The sequence below is a fragment of the Crocodylus porosus genome, unplaced genomic scaffold (assembly GCF_001723895.1).
Source record: "Crocodylus porosus isolate Cpor-Errol unplaced genomic scaffold, CroPor_comp1, whole genome shotgun sequence".
Lineage (NCBI taxonomy): Eukaryota > Metazoa > Chordata > Crocodylia > Crocodylidae > Crocodylus > Crocodylus porosus.
The window spans coordinates 7,225,506-7,230,285 of NW_017728948.1; the positions used below are offsets into that span (position 1 = coordinate 7,225,506).

At 45.3% G+C, this 4,780-nt stretch overlaps 1 long non-coding RNA gene across 1 annotated transcript in view; it reads left to right on the plus strand.

Moving 5' to 3' along the window:
- LOC109321971 overlaps positions 1 to 4,041 on the plus strand; it is a 19,539-nt gene extending 15,498 nt beyond the window's left edge. Inside the window, exon 3 of the long non-coding RNA XR_002104251.1 lies at positions 3,980 to 4,041. This is a non-coding gene — a long non-coding RNA (uncharacterized LOC109321971). The remainder of the gene's footprint in view (positions 1 to 3,979) is intronic.
- The last annotated feature ends 739 nt before the right edge of the window (positions 4,042 to 4,780 follow it).

Below are 4,780 nucleotides of genomic sequence, written 5' to 3' on the forward strand. Positions count from 1 at the left end.
GGGGGGGAGGGCATGGAGCCACCGCTCTGCCCAGCTCTGCACCACCACTGCTCCACCCGGCTCTACAGGGCCCCCGAAAACACAGGGCCTAGGGTGGTTGCCCCAATTCTCCCCTCCTCCCCCAGGGATGGACCTGCCCAGCCCAGTCAATAGTGGGAAGTAGGCACCATCAAAGATGATGGTTCAGAGAGCCTGGCGGTTCCTAGGACTCACTAAAAAGAAATGTACATCTAAACTCCCAGCCCTCCTTAGAGTTGTATCACCTCCCTTGGCTCAGAAGCCAAAGTGCTTAGTCCGTCCTCTGAATGGCAGTAATAAAACTGACACCAGCTTTTTTGCACAATGACATAGGTCTCCCGCTTAGGTTATTACTGTAACCTCTAAGTCCAAGAGCCTCCTCATCCTGAGAGGTTTCAAACCTACATATCCCTCATCCCAGGAGAATGACCTAACCACAGAGCTGTTTAGTAGTCAGGTTTGGAGGCATGCTTTTCCCCTCCTGCTGAAGAACCTAAGCCACTTGGCAGAAAGAAATGCAAAGATGTGGGGCCAAAAAAAGATGTCAAGAGGAACTATCACACTTATGAGGATCGATAGGGCATTTCTTCTAGGATCAGAGAAAAGTTGGTTTCAGTCTCTGGATTGCTTATCCATTTTACATTAGACAATCATTAGCTGATATATAGTAACTTACCTGGAAGCAAGAACTAAAATGTAAATCTTCTACCTAAGGAACCGTCTTAGGGCTTTGCTATACAGTAAATTTGGGCTCCTCTTGAATCTCTTAACTCCTGGATTGTCCACACATTAACATCTTAAAGTGGTTTTAAGCACTTGTTATACACTTCCAAGTTACGCCACTCCCGGGCAGGATTATCTCTGACCCCAATACCCAGCTCTTGATCCATTAAGGTGTGATCATTCCCCACAGATGTGCTGCCCAAGTTGAAATCCTCCAGTATCCCAGAATATCTCACACCCCCACCGTAGAGATACAAGTCTGGGATAGAAGTGTGTCCTGGCTCACCAGCCCTCTAGCAGCAACTCACAGCTACAGCTCCTAGCCCTGCCCCTGACTACCAGGCAAGTCACAGCTGTGCCGGTGGGGGACAGTCAGAGGAGATTTCTAGACTAAGGGTGCAACTGCTCCAAGCCTCCAGCTAACACCAGCACTAGTTAACATGTGTGTGGCTCACAGCCTAAGGTGTAACAAGGCCTTTAAACTTTCAGTTACAGAATCAGGCTCCTTGCTTATTTTCCCTTGGGGCACTTGTACTCTTAGTTAAACAGTAGTAGTGTTGGAAGTGGCACAACCCAAATTCTTCTATATCTTGCTGACTATGTCATGAGGAAGTGTGGGGGAGAGAGGTTGGAGTCTCCTCAGGCTGAGAGAAGTCTAGAACACACTTCCACAGTAAGTCCACAATACCTTGAATATAATGCAAAAGGTGCATAGCACTGCCTCCTCCTCCAAGCCTAACTATGAACAATAATCCCATTGATTTACAAATGTTGTATTACCAAGATAATCACTGAAAACTGGTTTGGTAAAAATATAGTCTAGCTGAGAAATCTTGAAGCATTACACCTTCAAAGAAGCCTTACTGAGAGCGCAGGGACAAACCATCCCAATGCTCAGGAAGACCAGCAAGTATGGCAGAAGACCAGCTTAGCTTATCCGTGAACTCAAGTGAGCCCTAGCCTGTGAATCTGGGTGTTTCTTTCTTACAAATAATGTGAAATCTGTCCAAAGGCAAAACATTTGAAGCTTATGCATTTTTCATGCTTAGGGATTGATTTTCTGAAGTGAAGAGTCTTTCAGAGCCTTATTGTTAATTATTAGAGATGGTTAGGAAAAAAAGTCATTAAAATGTTCACCTTTCAACCAGTTGCATTAATTACACAGTCCCAGGAATGTGTATTGGGTTCCAAAGATATCCATAGCAGAGGCCCCCAACCTGCGGAGTTTACAAGCTCATTTTTGTTGCTCAGCTCTGTTTTTTTTTTTTTTAAACCTGATGTGCTTGAGGCCAGCTACATGAAGAACTTGTTATTCCCCACAGCTCTACCCATCTACCTGTAGGCAGAGCAACTAATGCGCAAGACAGACAGTCGGTGCCGGCCTCAAGACTACAGGCAGATGGTAAACATGTGGATGTCTGTGTCCTCAGAAATCATTGTTTATTTTGCAGTAGTGTACAATGTGTCTTACCTATTTTCAAAACACAAAGGAAGATACGCATTCTCTTCAGTGAAGACTATGCAGTGCTTAATGTAAAATACATTGCCAGATGTTATAAATCTCGGCAGTCCGTAACATAGCGACATACGAGCAACGTATTAGGGTCAGTTTGTAAACATCTGTAAAAGAAAAGGCGGATCACCAGCAATCAGGGGTTGTTCAGAACAAAGCATGCCAACCATCTTGATCTCCTTCTTGGACAAAGTCATTACTTAGATAGATGAAGAGAATGCCGTGGACATAGCGTACCTGGAATTTACAACAAGGATGTTGATACAGTCTTATATGAGATTTTTCCAGAGCTGACTGGAGAAATGTAGGCAAGATAAAATCCTTACAAAGCGGATAGATAATTTTCTCAAGAATCACAGGCAAAGGGGAATTATAAATGAACCAATGTCAGAAAGTTTAAAGGGGTGTTTGACAGAGGTCTGCCCTGGGTCCAGCGCCATGTACCATGTTTATTAAGGATTTGGATGCCAAAATTGAGAGCTTCCAGATAAAGTCTGCAGATGACAAACAATTGGGAAGGGCTGCATCAGCAGGACTGTTAAGTGTCAGACACAGGAGGGGAGATTGCCACTTTCTTCAGGCCCATTTATGGCTAATTTAGACTGTTGTGTAGTCCTAGGCTCCCTTTTTTTAAAGATGGATGTGGAGAAGTTAGGGCCCAGTTCAGGTGCTAGAAAAGGATTAGAAGGTTAGAAGGCAAACCATATGAGGAGGCAGGGTAGCTATGCTCCTTTATAAACTAAGAACGATACATATATGGTGCGTCTGTATGAGATGCATTACTGTGCATTAGACTCACCTAATGCGCAGTAGAGCATCATTGTCCACACATGTGCAGCAACTGCTGCACAGCACTAGTCTAATGTGCTGTTTTCTAGTACCTGTAGATACTGCCTAAGCAGCACAGGACCTCAGGGGGTAGGGAGTGCTGTTCTGGTTGCTGGGCAGCTGCCTCCCAGCCACATGGAGATTGGGACTTGATCTCACGCTGGCTAGAAGGAAGCTGCCTGGTGCCAGGATAGCTCTCCCAGCCCTGCAGAGATTGGGGCAGGTCCCAATTTCCATGTGGTTGGGAGGCAGCTTTCTGGCAGCCAGAACAGCTCTCTAGGCCACGTAGGGATTGGGATGGGTCCCAGTCTGCACAGGGCTGGGAGATAGCTGCCCACTGAGCCAGGATAGCTCCCCTGCTCTTCTCCACACAGATCATGGCTGCTCCCAGAGCCAGGGTGTCTAAGAGCTGGTACCCAGGGGAGAGCCCTGGGGCAGAGCAGGGAAAGAGCATCCCTTAACTGGGCTGCTCCTGTTGGGTGCAATTTGTTCCTGACGTGGGTGCACATGTCACTATGAGCCTGGGAGTACTTTAATGTGCCTGAATTTTCTGTGGAAAAAATGCAGGTGCATGAATTGTATGTGTAGATGCGCCGACAGAGAACACACATTTTTATGAATCCAACCCACAGTCAATTAATCAGATGGTGGAGGACATGTTGAGAAAACATTGAAACAACTAGGTAAATCTGACTTGCTGAAGAGGTGATTAAGGGGGGACATGATAACAGTCTTCAAGTATCTGAAAGGTTTCCATAAAGAAGAGGGAGAACAATTGCTGTCCCTTGCTTTAGAACAGATAGGAAACAGGGCAGGTTAAATCTTGGCTAGAGGTGATATCTATTATTAGACTAACAAAATACTTGCAAAGAAAGCATCTCTTTTAAAACATTTTAGTTGGTCTAATAAAAGATACTGCCTCTACCCAAAGACTTTGCCTGCCTTTTGTGCTCAGACCAATATAGCTACCGCCTAGGTCCCTGGGGATAGGAAACAATGCCTTTAAATTGCAAGAAAGTAGTTTTGGCTTAGATGTCAGGAAAAACATACTTACTGTTAGAACTATTAGAAAGCAGTGGAATAAACTGCCCCGGGAAGTTGTGGAGTGTCCTCCACATGGCGTTTTCAAGAGAGAGCTGGATAAGCATTAGGCAGTGTTGATCTAAAAGTAAAATTTGCACATTTCATAGACACGAGGGCTGGAAGGGACCTCGGAAGATCATCGAGTCCAGCCCCCCGCTCGAAGGGCAGGAAGTCAGCGCAAACAGTTGAGAGAGATGATCCCTCACGATCCCTACCTATCTTGTAATTCTCTGATCTTGTGACATCGCGTTGATAATACACACATCTGAAAAACAGATCTTCCAAGATGCTAGGCAACTCAGTTGGCTAGTTACATAATATGTAAAGCTGGTCCTTTATCTCATACCCAGGAAAAGGAAGCTCCTTCTTTTACCCGGAGTAAGAAGGGATCCGCTATGAGGACGGAGGATCTCAGAAATGCTCTGGCCACTCTCCCTTTGAAAGGCAAAGCTCCAGTGAAAAGAAAAATGGAGGCAAATGTTCTCTAAACTACTATTCAACCCAGGCACAAGCTGAAGGGGGGCCCATCCACAACATTGTTGTTTCCCATGATGTACTTGGTATGCTGGACAAGAAAATCACGTGACTGATTCTAACAATTTCCAGCATACCAAT